The sequence below is a fragment of the Mustela lutreola genome, chromosome 9 (genome assembly GCF_030435805.1).
Source record: "Mustela lutreola isolate mMusLut2 chromosome 9, mMusLut2.pri, whole genome shotgun sequence".
NCBI classification, from domain to species: Eukaryota; Metazoa; Chordata; class Mammalia; order Carnivora; family Mustelidae; genus Mustela; species Mustela lutreola.
Genome location: NC_081298.1, coordinates 76573069 through 76589724, shown reverse-complemented (window position 1 = coordinate 76589724; position 16656 = coordinate 76573069).

Below are 16656 nucleotides of genomic sequence, written 5' to 3'. Positions count from 1 at the left end.
TCCTCAAACACAATTGTTAATGATGAAAAGGTAATTTTAATTCAACCAAATTAAAGGAATGAAGATGCTGTATATTAAGTAATCAAAATAGCATTCATTTTTAGGAGAAAGCATAATATAAAACAAAATAAACCTTAAAATGTTTGTAATTGTTTCTTCTCCAAATTCTATAGAAACATTTTACATATACCAGAAAACACTTGCTTTCTATTGCTAATAGATATTTAGTAATGTTCACTGAATTACCTAAAATTCATAATATCTGATCAAATTGATTTTACACCAAAATCTTTATGAGTTGGAATACACAGAGAGATTCAGCATGGTCTAAAGCTTAAACAAATTTATGGTTTTACGTAGGAAGTTAGGCTTGAATAGTATAGGGGTTTGATGGTAGGTCACCATCCCAAGATGGGCTACTTTGGCATAAAGATTATTCTGAACCGAATAAGACCATGTGGGCTCAAGAGATACTTTTGCTCCTCCTTTAACTATATAGGAGAACCTAAATTGAAGGGTCTTTCCAAAATAAAGGTTAGTACCAAAACCAAATTTTATCAGAATAACCCATCTATATGGAGGTCAAACTGTTTACCAGACATTTATTCTTTTTCATCTTCCTGTGAATGGCATTTCTTTCCTCTGAAGTCCTAGACTCATATCCCTTTCCCCTTAGTTCAGAATGACATATATGACTCATTTTGCCCAAATGTCTTCGGAATTTCCATGTTTATATGGATTCCCCATATGTATGCCTTTAAATTTATTTTCTCCTATTTATCTGTCTCATGTCAATTGGATTTGTAGTCCAGCTAGAAGAACCCTTCAAAAGGACAGGCATTCTTGCTGATAATTGTTAACCACAATTCAACATAATGATTGCCATTATGGAGATAAAATATAGTATTGGTAGAGTAGGAAGAAGGATTAATCAGCTGCCCTGCAAAAACAAAAAGCCTTCATAAAGGTGGTATTTAAGCTTGAGTTTGAAGATTGTATGAGATTAAATTTCTAGGGGTCTGCATTTTTCATAAGAAATGAATTAGGCCATTTTGAGATAATTCTTTTCCAGAATTTTATATATGATTTTGTGCATAAGAGAGGAAGAGATAGATGGTCAGGTGGTTTGAGCTAAATTGTTTTAAGAAAATTTTAAAATTTCACCCACAAGTTTGAAGATTTCAAGAGGAAAGTAAACCAGCAATATTTTTAAATAATGAGATTTGCTACTTGAGTTTCTCCTTAAAGTAACTGCAAAATTACACAAAATTTAGGCTAGAGTTCCAATCTACCAATATTTTTTGACTTGCTTCATGTCACTGGACCATGAAACAGCAATTTCATGCTACTCATTTTACAAATCAGAAAGGAAAAACAAAACTATGCGATGTGATCTGAATGCATATGTTTTGTCTCCTTGACATGTTATATACTTCTTGGGGACCAGTTATCAATATCTGCTTCACAAATATGTTTTTAATTACTTTTGGCATAGTATCTTACATATCAAAGTAATTAACTAAGTTCCACACAATAGTGCTATTACGAGTCAGAGTGAAGTCATACCTGGCCAACAGAATTAGAAAAGATGTTTTGCAGGAGGCAGTATGTAAGATGGACTTTAAAAATTGATAGTTCTGAAGAACATACATAAATAGCCAGTAATAATATGAAAAAATGCTCAACATCATTAGCCATTAAGGTTACAAAAAAAAAAAAAAAAAAACACAATGAGACCCCACTTTATACCCACTAGGATGGCCATAATCAAAAAGACATATAATAAGTATTGAGGAAGATGTAGAGCAACTGAAACCTTCATATAATGCTGGCAGATATACAAATAGTACAGTTGTTTTGAAAAAATAATTTTGTAACTCCTCAAAAGATTCAACAGTCGCAGTGTGACCCAGCAATTCCACTCCTAGGTACATACCCAAGAGAAATGAAAAGATGATCCCCAGGAGTCTTTGGGTATTTCCCCAAACATGAATCTAGGTGTTGCTATAAAGACCTTTGCAGATGTAAATGTAGTCCCTAATTAGTTGACTTTAAATTCTTCAAAAGGAAGATTAACCCAGGTGCACCTGACCTAATCAAGTCAATCCTTACAAGAAGTCAGATTCTAAGAAGCAGTGATTTCTTTTTGCTGGCCTGTTGCAGAAGCGAACAACCATGCTCTGAACTACTAGTCATTGTAATCATTTGTTACACAGCAACATAATACTCATACAAATGCATAGTAGAAAAATGGAAGACAAGTCTAGAAAAACAGGTTCACTCCTGCTTAGAGTCTATGGAGATTAGTGGTTTGTAATTAATTTATTTTCCTTCAAATTTGTTAGTATAAAGATGATGAAGATGTTACCTAATTTAATGTTTCTGCCTTTCAAATTGTGTTTAGGATACATGTGAACATTTTCATTAATTCCAAGTTATTTTTACTCAAGCTGCAAAATTATTTTTACCACCTCTTTTCTTATGATATATAAGTATGTTTTCTTCTTCCAGTTAGATAAAAAATAGTTGGACATTACCAATAATGTGCTGAAATATGCCATGCACATTTCTGCTTTGGAGAATTTGGAAACATTATTTTCATATATTAATATTTGATTTTTAAAAAGCTTATCAATGTCTCCTGCATCATCTTCTATGAGTTGTCTATAAAATACAAGTTATATTTAACATAAAAATAATGCTTATTACTTTTTCTGAGCATTTTACATGTATTGCAGGCCTATTGTAGAAATGTTGAAAACTTTAGCAAATACAAAGTTATTTGGAACTGGAAAATATGATTTGTCTGAAAATAACATGGTTGATTGTTATGTAATTTTAAATTCTTCTACATGTATGTGTTTCTCTCCACATTTAAATATTCCAATAAGTTCTAAATGTTTTTGTGTCTGCTTTTCTACATAAACATTGCAAATAATTTACATGTTATTTTTATTCCCTAACATTGTACTACATAGAGATCTAGATATGTAGTTATTATAAATGTTCTTTAAAGAAAAGTGAGAAAATACAAATGAATCCAAAAAGATTGGATTTTAAAATTGTGTGTAATATTACCCTGAAATATTGTTTTATATAAAAAATGGAATCATACCTCCCATACTTGTTATATTTATTTCCTATTGCTGCTGTAATAAACTTGGTCTCTTGAAACAACTCAGATTTATCTTGCACTTCTACAGGTCGAGAGTCCAAAATGGGTTTCACTGAGCCCAAAGTATTGGTGGGGCTAAACTGCTTTCTGGGGACTCTTGGTAAAAATTAATTTCCTTGACTTTCCCCACTTTTATAGGCTTCTAGTACCCCTTGGCTTGGGGCCTCCTTCTATCTTCAAAGCTAGTCCTATGTCATCTTCAGATATCCTTCTGATTCTGATGCTGACCCTCCAGCCTTGTAAGAACCCCTGTGAATACACTGAATCTATCTGGATAAGCCAGGCTTGACCCATCTCAAGGTCAGCTGACTAGTAACCTTAATTCTATCTGCAACCTTAGTTCCTACATTGCCATGTAACACAACATACACATAAAGTTCTGAGAGTTAGGACGTGGCCATTTTTGAGGAACCACTAATCTACACATCACTCCTGATATATGCTTTTCACAAAGCACTATATAGTCTCATATATACATACATTCATTTTAGAGTTTAATTATGTGATCTTGCCAGTATAAATCATTTGTTTTTCCCTGATGATTTCATTAGCTAGTGCTTATATAATAATGTAACATGGTTATACATGTAGGTATTCCAGTGTTCTAATTTTAATGAGAATAATTTAGTGTGACCTGGTTTTAAAATTGTGTTGGCAGTTGATTTGGAAAAAAGTTTTTTTCTTCATTTATGGAAATAAAACTCTTGAAAGGATTTTAAATTATTTATGTGATTCATTATTCAAAAATGTGTGTTGGCTTTTATTGAATTTGTATCCAGCATCTACTGGGATTTTTATGGATTTTTCTTCTTTCTCCATGATCTATGAATACAGCAGACATTAATAGATGTCCTAATATGTAATCATCTAGAAAAATGCTTACTTTGTCATAGACTTAGCTCTGTGTTTTCCTAGAAAGAGATGCACAGTTGGTAATATTTTATTGGATAATGCAATCCCAGTGTGGCAGACTCAAAGAGAACATAAATGAGGCAGAGAAGGAGGAATGTTCTTGAATGGCTTCAGCCTAGTAATATGTGAGGCTAATTTTTGATTTTGCAAGGCATTCTTCAGAAGCCTGAAGGAATATGGCATCCGGGGAAAAGAAGAGGAAAGAATGTGTCCTTTACCCACTCCTTCCTATCACCCATATTTCACTGGTAAGGGTCACTCTACAGGGACTTAAATCTTGCATTTTTATGTTGCCCAATCTTTCTCAGGTAGCCACTGAAGTGAGATAGATTCTCTGGGTGGCCATGTTCCCAGTGCATGGATGTAACATGCAGCATCTTTAGTGGGTATCAATACCAGCATGTGAGGCAACCTCACTATAACTTTGGCTTTGGAAGCAGTGGGGTGATCTGTGTTTAGGAAACAAGCTTGGCAAAAGTGTGTGTTTATGTGTATATGCATGCATTGGTCATGAGGAGGGAGAGAGTGACCAGTGATTTTATTAAAGATTACCACTACAATTAGGTGGCATTAATCTTTAAATTTCTTAGATGGCTTTTTAAAAATTAAAATTAATCTAACTGCACCTTTTTTTCTTTCTCCAAATTTGTATTTAAACTCTAGTTGGTTAACATACAGTATAATAATAGTGTCAGATGTAGAATTTAGTGATTTGTCACTTACATACAAGATCCAGTCCTCATAATAAGTGCCCTCCTTAATCCCCACCACCTGTTTAACCATCTGCCATCCCCACTTCCCCTCTAGTAACCCTCAATTTATTCTCTATAGTTAAGAGTCTCTTTCTTGGTTTGCCTCTCTTTTCTTTCCCCCATGTTCATTCTGCCTTGGTGTATTTTCCAAACTCTGAATTTTTATTTTAGTTAGTATGCATGGATATTTTAGACATCATGTATTTCTTTTTTTAAAAGAAGATTTTATTTATTTGTGAGAGAGAGAGAGAGTGAGAGCACAAGCAAGGGGAGCAGCAGGCAGAGAGAGAAGCAGGCTCCCCACTAAGCAAGGAGCCTGCGGCAGGACTCGAGATCATGACCTGAGCGAAAGGCAGATGCTAAACCGACTGAACCACCCAGGTGTCCCCATGTATTTCTTTTTTTTAAAGATATTATTTTTAAGTAATCTTTACATCCAATGTGGGACTTGAATTCACAACCCCAATATCAAAAGTCACACACTACCAACTGGGTCAATCATAATATCATGTATTTCTTTATATTGCTCCCTCCCAGGACCCTGAGACCATGACCTGAGCAGAGAGCAGGTATCAACTCACTGAGCCACCCAGTTGCCCCAATAAAAGTACTTCTTAAAATCATTGCAAAGTTTACGATCAAGATTGTTCTGTGTTCTAAGTAATTTATTTTCTATTATATGTATCGTCATCACCAAATTTTATTCAGTGAGCCTAATGTCACTGCTGATGTGAGGTGTAAAGTAAAATTTACTGAAGGAAAGCCACAGTAAAATTGGAAGTCAGGTAGACTAATAAACCAATTACGGCCATTCTGAGGAAGAACACCAGTCAGGGTACATTTCTGTGATAAACCTAATTTAAGTTTTGCTTGAAGTTGTTTGGAAAGCTAAATGATTCAATTTGGGGATGTTCTCTCTAGAGAGGATTTATGTTTGCTTCTGTTAGACATCAGATGTCTACCCCACCCCCATCCCAAGGTTGGGACCATGCTCTTTGAAGAACTCAGCTAAAATTGAGTAAAATTGAGTAGTTTCAGGTTGGTCTTCCCCTGACCCTGCTGCTGGACCAAAACTTAGTATGTGCTCTTATTGACAGAATATACAGTTTCATATAATTTTTTGAGGGGTGGGACAAATTCTTGAATATTTCTTTTATTTTTCTTAGAAGCCCATGAATGCATTTTATAGTGAGAGATTCCCTCCTAGTACTTGGCCTTTTATTTTTTTTTTTGACATTTTATATGGGAAATTTCAAATATATACATAAGAAAATAGAATAATGTAATAAACCCATACAACTATCATCCAGCTTCTGCAATTATCATACATTCATTATCTTGTTTTATCTCTATACAACCCATTTTCTTACCCTGAATTATTTGAAATAATCCCAGATATCTCATTGGTTACCACATGTATGTATTAGGATTTTCCAGCCTATGTTCTACAATGACATATAAACCCATCTATACATGTGATCCACTTATGGACCCTAGTATAGACCTGTTACATTAATATATTTTCTAAAGATTTACTTATTTGGGGCGGGGGGAGTAGCAGAGGGAGAGAAAGAGAATCTCAAGCAGACTCCCTGCTGAACATGGAGCCTAATGTGGGGCTTGATCTCACAACCCTGCGAACATGACATGAGCTAAAACCAAGAGTCGGAAGTTTAACCAACTCTGCCATCCAGGCACCCTAATATTAATATCTAAAATGAATAATTGATCATATAATTATGCACAATTCTAAGATGATTAGCCCCACATCTGCTCTCATTTCTACCATTCAAGAAACATATTGAAATGCATGTAAATGAGAGCAGTGTTACAGGCATAATCCTTAATCAGATCCAATATACATCAAGAAAGCATATTATTCTTTTCTTTTTTAAAAAGATTTTATGTATTTGAGAGAGAGAGCAAGAACACCAGCACAAGCAGGGGGAGAGTTAGAGAGACAGAAAAAGGGAGAAGCAGACTCCCTGCTCATAAGGAGCAATGTGTAGGACTCGATCACCTGAGCTGAAGGCAGATGCTTAACTGAGTCACCCTGATACCCCCAGCATATCATTCTTTTATATATAATACTTCATAAGATATTTAATGTAGGGTTAACAGGCTGTATTAAAATGAATAAAGCAGAAAGATCAGAAAGAGTTTTTTTCATTCTATTCTCTGTCCTCAAACCTGTTCTTATGTGTCTTATGTGTCCAACCCATTGGAAACAACTTGGACAGATTTCATAACTTTCCAAGCACTAAAAACTATAACAACACTGTCATTTTTAAGTATTAAAAAGGCCAGACTAGTTATCATCACTTTCTCACTGACTTCAGAATCACAAGGAAAGGGACACATGGCTTCTGGCCGTTTCTTTCCTTCTTTGCGCTCAGTCTGTTTTTCTTTATGTCTTTTTCATCCCTCCCCCCACCATACAGGGGACTGAGTTCAGGGTAGGGGGAAAGGAAAAGACTGAGCTAATATTTGTGCTTTTCATTTTTTGTTCAATGTCCTGCTTCATGGCGAGCGTTCTAAAACTTATTCATTTGGGGGGAATCTTGTGGTTTTGTTTTTCAGAAATCTCAGGAGGCAGCTCCACAGTGTAAAACTACTTGACAAAGGTAAAAAAACTGAGGTGAAACTACACTTGATTCTAGAGCTACTTTCTCTCTCTTGCTCTCCTATTGTGCCTAGATTCTCTTTCCTCCAAACTTTCCAAACATCTGCGAAGGAGTCCTAAGTCTTAACCATTCCAAACTCCAGAAAATTACTGTCAAGTGTTTTTAAAGGATTGTATCATATTCTACTATATAGATATCAGCACAGCATAGATTAGAATATTCTGCAGGTCATCAAATGCAGCTGGAAAATAGGAGGAAGGTTCCCTAACCTCTCCCAGTAGATATCTTGGGCACCTTCTCCTGCGGCACAGGTGAGAGTCCCTTCTTTTCTTATTCAACGGGGAGGAAAGGGGATATGTAACACTGCTCTCCATGCCTGCCCATTTCTTCCAAAAACTTCTGCCCTCTCTAATAACATGTCACTTCTTTCCTAGGTAGTGTGGAAGAATGTGAGGAAGATACATAAACTTAGTTATTTAATAGTGTCAAGCACTTCTCATTTGAATATATTTCATATCCACAATTATTACTAACTTTGGGGTCCAGAGACAAGAGGAATAACCCCTTCAACTTAATGTTATAATTATTACATATTATTTGCCATTTTCCTCACATATGACCATGGTCTGACTATGTGCTATATCACCCTAGACTATATTTTATTTCTTCAATATACAGAAAGGCAGCTCACTTCATGTTACTAAAGAACAAATAATTACCAGCAAGTGAATACCTTCTAGGTATTGGAACCATCCTAACCATTTACACAGATCATCTCATGTAATCTCAGAAATAATATCATGAGGTAGATATAATAGTTATATTTATCCTCTTTTAATAGAGTTAACTTAGAGCACACAAATTATTTACTACTACAGTAAACCAGAGGTCGAGCTAAGATGTGGACCCAAGAATGTTTGCATATTGGATGTCTCATCTTAAAAATCATAGTATGTTGGGGGGAGGAGTCAAGATGGCAGAGAAGTAGTAGGCTGAGACTACTTTAGCTAGCAGGAGATCAGCTAGATGGCTTATCTAAAGATTGCAAACACCTAAAAATCCAATGGCAGATGGAAGAGAAGAAGAACAGCAATTCTAGAAACAGAAAATCAACCACTTTCTGAAAGGTAAGACTGGCGGAAAAGTGAATCCAAAGCGACGGGAAGATAGACCCCGGGGGGGAAGGGCCGGCTCCGGCGGAGGAGCAACGGAGCACAAAATCGGGACTTTTAAAAGTCTGTTCCACTGAGGGACATCGCTCCAGAGGCTAAACCGGGGTGAAGCCCACACGGGGTCAGCATGGCCTCAGGTCCTGCAGGGTCACAGAAGGATCGGGGGTGTCTGAGTGTCACAGAGCTTACAGGTATTAGAATGGGGAAGCCGGCTACAGAGACAGAGCCGACAGTAAGCTCACAGCTCGGTGTTACCTTGAACCGGTCGCAGGCTCAGTGAGCTCGGAGCACGGCCGGAGGTCAGGCAGATGGGAGTTACTGGGCGCTGTTCTCTGAGGGCACACTGAGGAGTGGGGCCCTGGGCTCTCGGCTCCTCTGGGCCAGAGACCAGGAGGCCACCATTTTTATTCCTGTCCTCCAGAACTCTAGAGAAAGTGCTCAGGGAACAAAAGCTCCTGAAAGCAAACCCGACCAGATTACTCAGTCTGGCCCCTGGTAAGGGCGGTTCAATTCTTCCTGGGGCAATGCCACTTGAGAATCACTACAACAGGCCCCTCCCCCAAAAGATCCACAAGAAATCCAGCCAAGACCAAGTTAACCTACCAAGGAGTGCGGTTTCAATACCAAGGGGAGCAGAATTCCAGAGGAGGAGAAAGCAAAGCACGGAACTGATTCTTTAGTCTTACAGTTAATTTAATATTTTTTCTCTTTTTCAATTTTTTTCTCTTCTTCTGCTAAAATTTTTTTAACTTTTACCCTTTTCTTTTTTAACTAGTTTTTTAACTGGTTTATCTAATATATCTAATATATATATATATATATATATATATATATATATGAAATACTTTTTCTTTATTCATTTTCTTTTTTTTTAATTGTTTCTTATCTTTATTTATTTTTCTTTCTGAACCTCTTTTTATCCCCTTTCTCCCCCCTCATGATTTGGGATCTCTTCTGATTTGGTTAAAGCATATTTTCCTGGACTTGTTGCCACCCTTTTAGTATTTTACTTGCTCCTTCACATACTCTTATGTGGACAAAATGACAAGGTGGAAAAATTCACCACAGAAAAAAGAACAAGAGGCAGTACCAAAGGCTAAGGACCTAATCAATACAGACATTGGTAATATTTCAGATCTAGAGTTCAGAATGACAATTCTCAAGGTTCTAGCCAGGCTCGAAAAGGGCATGGAAGATATTAGAGAAACCCTCTCGGGAGATATAAAAGCCCTTTATGGAGAAATATAATAACTAAAATCTAACCAAGTTGAAATTTAAAAAGCTATTAATGAGGTGCAATCAAAAATGGAGGCTCTCACTGCTAGGATAAATGTGGCAGAAGAAAGAATTAGCGATACAGAAGAACAAATGACAGAGAATAAAGAAGCTGAGCAAAAGAGGGACAAACAGCTACTGGACCACAAGGGGAGAATTGGAGAGATAAGTGACACCATAAGACGAAACAACATTAGAATAATTGGGATTCCATAAGAAGAAGAAAGAGAGAGGGGAGCAGACGGTATCCTGGAGAGAATTATTGGAGAGAATTTCCCCAATATGGCAAAGGGAACAAGCATCAAAATTCAGGAGGTGCAGAGAATGCCCCTCATAATCAATAGGAATAGGTACACACCCTGTCACCTAATAGCAAAATTTACAAGTCTTTGTGACAAAGAGAAAATCCTGAAAGCAGCCCGGGAAAAGAAGTCTGTAACATACAATAGTAAAAATATTAGACTGGCAGCAGACTTATCCACAGAGACCTGGCAGGCCAGAAAGAGCTGGCATGATATATTCAGAGCACTAAACAAGAAAAACATGCAACCAAAAATACTATATCCAGCTAGGCTATCATTGAAAATAGAAGGAGAGATTGAAAGCTTCCAGGACAAACAACTGAAAGAATTTGCAAACACCAAACCAGCTCTACAGGAAATATTGAAAGGGGTCCTCTAAGCAAACAGATATCCTACAAGTGGTAGATCAGAAAGGAACAGAGACCATATACAGTAACAGTCACCTTACAGGCAATACAATGGCACTAAATTCATATCTCTCAATAGTTACCCTGAATGTTAATGGGCTAAATGCCCCAATCAAAAGACACAGGATATAAGAATGGATAAAAAAAAACAAAACCCATCTATATGTTTCCTACAAGAAACTCATTTTAAGCCTGAAGACACCTCCAGATTTAAAGTGAGGGGGTGGAAAAGATTTTACCATACTAATGGACATCAGAAGAAAGCAGGAGTGGCAATCCTTATATCAGATCAATTAGATTTTAAGCCAAAAACTATAATAAGAGATGAGGAAGTACACTATATCATACTCAAAAAGTCTGTCCAACAAGAATATTTAACAATTTTAAATATCTATGCCCCTAATGTGGGAGCAGCCAACTACATAAACCAATTAATAACAAAATCAAAAAAACACATCAACAATAATACAATAATAATAGGGGACTTTAACACTCCCCTCACTGAAATGGACAGATCATCCAAGCAAAAGATAAACAAGGAAATAAAGGCCTTAAATGACACACTGGAACAGATGGACATCACAGACATATTCAGAACATTTCATCCCAAAGCAACAAAATACACATTCTTCTCTAGTGCACATAGAACATTCTCCAGAATAGATCACATCCTCAGTCCTAAATCAGGTCTCAACCAGTAACAAAAGATTGGGATCATTCCCTGCATATTTTCAGACCACAATGCTCTGAAGCTAGAACTCAACCACAAGAGGAAGTTTGGAAAGAACCCAAATACATGGAGACTAAACAGCATCCTTCTAAAGAATGAATGGGTCAACCGGGAAATTAAAGAAGAATTGAAAAAAATCATGGAAACAAATGATAATGAAAACACAACAGTTCAAAATCTGTGGGACACAACAAAGGCAGTCCTGAGATGAAAATATATAGCGGTACAAGCCTTTCTCAAGAAACAAGAAAGGTCTCAGGTACACAACCTAACCCTACACTTAAAGGAGCTGGAGAAAGAACAGGAAAGAAACCCTAAGCCCAGCAGGAGAAGAGAAACATAAAGATCAGAGCAAAAATCAATAAAATAGAAACCAAAAAAAACGATAGAACAAATCAATGAAACTAGGGGCTGGTTCTTTGAAAGAATTAATAAGATTGATGATAAACCCCTGGCCAGACTTATCAAAAAGAAAAGCGAAAGGACCCAAATAAATAAAATCATGAATGAAAGAGGAGAGATCACAACTAACACCAAAGAAATATAAACAATTATAAGAACATACTATGAGCAACTCTACGCCAACAAATTTGACAATCTGGAAGAAATGGATGCATTTCTAGAAACATATAAACTACCACAACTGACCCAGGAAGAAATAGAAAGCCTGAACAGACCAATAACCAGTAGGAGATTGAAACAGTCATTAAAAATCTCCAAACAAACAAAAGCCTAGGGCCAGATGGCTTCCCTGGGGAATTCTACCAAACATTTAAAGATGAACTAATTCCTATTCTCCTGAAACTGTTCCAAAAAATAGAAATGGAAGGAAAACTTCCAAACTCATTTTATGAGGCCAGCATCACCTTGATCCCAAAACCAGACAAGGATCCCATTAAAAAAGAGAGCTATAGACCAATATCCTTGATGAACACAGGTGCGAAAATACTCAACAAAATACTAGCCAATAGGATTCAACAGTACATTAAAAGGATGTCCATCAACAGATGAATGGATCAAGAAGATGTGGTATATATACACAATGGAATACTATGCAGCCATCAAAAGAAATGAAATCTTGCCATTTGCGACAACATGGATGGAACTAGAGGGAATCATGCTTAGCAAAATAAGTCAAGCAGAGAAAGATAATTATCATATGATCTCCCTGATATGAGGAAGTGGTGATGCAACATGGGGGTAAAGGGAGTAGGAGAAGAATAAATGAAACAAGATGGGATTGGGAGGGAGACAAACCATAAGTGACTCTTAATCTCACAAAACAAACTGAAGGTTGCGGGGGGGTGAGGGGTTGGGAGAAGGTGGTGGGGTTATGGACATTGGGGAGGGTATGTGCTATAGTGAGTGCTGTGAAGTGTGTAAACCTGGCCATTCACAGACCTGTAACCCAGAGGATAAAAATATATTATATGTTTATAAAAAATTACAAATTAAAAAAAATCATCGTATGTTGCAGGTAGCTTTTGGCTATACAATATTTCTTTTTTAAAAGATTTAATTAATTAATTAACTAATAGAGCATGAGCAGGGGGAAAGGCAGAGGAAGAGAGAAAATCTGAAGCAGACTCTACACTGAGACTCTCCAACATGAGGCTCCATCCCATGACTGAAGATCATGACCTGAGCCAAATTCAAGAGTCAGGTGCTTAACTGACTGAACCACCCAAGTGCTCTGGCTGTCCTATACTGCTTAAGACAAGGTCTCATTTGGTATGCATTAGGAGTTCTTCATCTGGTCATCCATTTACTCTCTTGTGAGAATAAAATGAGCATCCAATCTTCTGGATTTTTAAACTTAAAAAATGTAAAATGTATAAAAAATATAAAAACTATAAAGAACCATATTTTTTTCCTCTCAGGAGTAAGCTAATAAATTTTATTTATTTATTTGATTTTATAATATACTTAGAGAAGCATATGATGAATTATCTCTATATTTTTCATCTCTATCATTGTTTGTTTCTTCAAGTTTTGACTCCTACTCCAAGAGAGTAGAAGGGTTGAGATGTTTAGTATGATTCTTATCATCTCTTCCACAATAAATACTTATTTGGCAATTATGGTGTGCAAATCACTCTACCAATTACCAGAATGCAGATAAATCTATGACATGATCTCTGGCCTCACAAAGTTAAAAATCTAGTAAAAATAACATGAATCTTATGTAAAGAAAAAGGTAAAAATATAAGCTAGCCTACAATAAATTCCTAAAAGACAATAAATGCTTTAAGAATTCAGAAATTGAATTGAATCAGTATGGACCATTCAATCAGGAATAACTCCTTAATCAGGATATTTATAACTGACTATTATATCAGGAAATAATGGTCCTGGGAAAAGCATTTCAAACAAAGACAACAAGGAATGCCAAAGAGAAGAGCAGTCTTACACAGGTTATGTTTGAAGAAAGTCTTGCACAGTCCCTGTCGTAGAGCATCAGAGATGAATTTGGAAAATAAGACCTAATTTTGAAGGTTCTTAAATAACAACTTAAAATGTGGAATAACTCCAGGATCATTATATAGAGCAGGATAGATTGAAGAATATTAGACTGGTAGTGGGAAGGAAGGGGAAAAAATTAAAAACTAAATGAGGAAAATAATAGGAAGCTATTTATGGTAAAGAAAAGATTGTGGGGATCTACCCTTCCTATTTGAGTCATTGAAAAGCTTATCCTAATATATATTTGTTATGTTTTTACCACCCAAGGCAAAACATAGTGGTGATTAAGAACATACACAAAACCACACTACCTGGTTTGAATCTCTGTCCATTAGTTTTTTCATCTTCAACCTGAAAATAATAATAGTATCTCATAGGGATGTTTTGAGGTTTAAATGAGTCAATATGTGTCAGTAACTAATAATAATTATATCTTAGGCATCTAGAAGAGGGAGTACATCAGAGTAAATATTCATTCATGGTTAGCTATCATTATTATCATTTCTCAAGTAATATTTCAAAAGTTTTAAGGTTTTTAGCAGATAGTAAAAGCCATAAGACTTTCCTGTTATCTTCCTATTCCAGTATGTTCTAACCATTTGTTTAAGAGTAGAGGAAGATCTGTAATCCTTAAACCTATTCTCCATTAGAAGGGAGTAAATATTCATCTTACATAATAGCCTTTATACTCTGAACAACTTATCATTTCCCATTACCCTAGCCCCTAGCAATCACCATTCTGCTTTGTTATCATTTCAGTTATTTTAGATATATCACATAAGTGGAATTATACAGTGTTTATCCTTCTGTGACTGACTTATTTAACTTAGCATAAAGTAGTCCAGATTCATTCATGTTGTCACAAGTTGCAGGATTTCCTTCTTTTTCAAGGCTCAATAGTATTCCATTATATATGGACAGCATCTGCTGTTCAACATAGTACCTATAGTTACAGTATGATTTTGTACACTTAAAAGTTTGAAGAGTAGATCTTATGTATTCTTAACAGACACACACACACACACACACACACACACAGCTAAACAAAACACCAAAGGGTGCAAGAAAACTTTTGGAGGTGATAGATACATCTTTTACCTTGATACTGATGCTATTTTCATGGGTGTATACATATATGTAAACTCATCAAGCTGTGTACTTTATATATGTGTAGTTTTAGTATATCCATTATACCTCATAAAGCTGTTAAAAAAAGGAAAATGTCACAGCAACATTTTTCTAGCTATGCCTCTTTAGGCAAGGGAAATAAAAACAAAAACAATTGGGACTACACCAAAATAAAAAGTTTCTGCACAATGAAGGAAACAATGAACAAAACTAAAAAGCAACCTCCCAACCTATGGGAGAAGATATTTGCAAATGATATATCTGACAAAAGGTTAGTATCCAAAATGTATAAAGAACTTATACAACTCAATACCAAAAAACCGAATCTAAATTTAAAAATGGGCAGAAGACATGAACAGCTATATTTCTCCAAAGAAGACATACAGTTGGCCAACAGACATAAGAAAAGATGGTCAACAGCACTCATCATAAGGGAATACAAATCAAAACCACAATGAGAGGGGCGCCTGGGTGGCTCAGTGGGTTAAGCCTCTGCCTTTGGCTCAGGTCATGATCCCAGGGTCCTGGGATCAAGTCCTCCTCAGCAGGGAGCCTGCTTCCCTTTCTCTCTCTGCCTGCTGCTGTGACTACTTGTGATCTCTCTCTCCTCTCTCTCTGTCAAATAAATAAATAAAAATCTTAAAACACACACACACACACACACACACACACACACACACACACAATGAGATAGGGATGCCTGGCTGGCTCAGTGGGGGTTAAAGCCTCTGTCTTCAGCCGCAGGTCATGACCCCAGGGTCCTAGGATCAAGCCCCACATTGGGCTCTCTGCTCGGCAGGGAGCCTGCTTCCCTTCCTCTCTCTCTGCCTGCCTCTCTGCCTACTTGTGATCTCTGTCTGTCAAATAAATAAATAAAATCTTTAAAACAACAACAACAATGAGATACTACCTCATACCTGTCAGGAAGGCTAAAATCAGCAACACAAGAAACAATAAATGTTGGTGAGGATGCAGGGAAAAAAGTAACCTTTTTGTACTTTTAATGGGAATACAAACTAGTACAGCCACTGTGGAAAATAGTGTGAGGTTCCTCAAAAAGATAAAATAGAACTACCTTATAATCCAGTAATTGTATTAATGGATATTTACCCCCCAAATACAAAAACATTAACTCAAAGACATACATGCATCCCTATGTTTATTGCAACATTATTTACAATGGCCAAACTATTGGAAGCCACCCATGTCAATCAAAAGATAAATGGATAAAGAATTTGTGAGATATATATATGATGGAATATTATTTAACCATAAAAAAGAATGAAATCTTGCCATTTGCAACAACATGGATAGAACTAGAGAGCATAATGCTGAACAAAATAGGTCAGTCACAGAAAGATAAATACTGTATGAACTCATTCATATGTGGAATTTAAGAAAGCAAACAAAGGAAAAAAGAGAAACCAAGAAACAGACTCTTAACTACAGAAAACAAACTGATAGTTACCAGAGGGAAGGTGAGTGGGGGGAATTCATGAAATAGTGGGTGGGGATTAAAGAGTATATTGATCATGATAAAAAAAAATGAAATGTTTAAAAAAGGAATAGTGAAGTTACTATGTATATTGAATAAAATTTTGAAAAATAAGTAAAGTATCAGTGAGGCCTGATGCATGCATGATGGGTCCTTAATCATTATCACGTTTTTATTTCTGTCTGTCAAGGTTCAGTCAAGAAAACAGAAAGTAGAGCAGT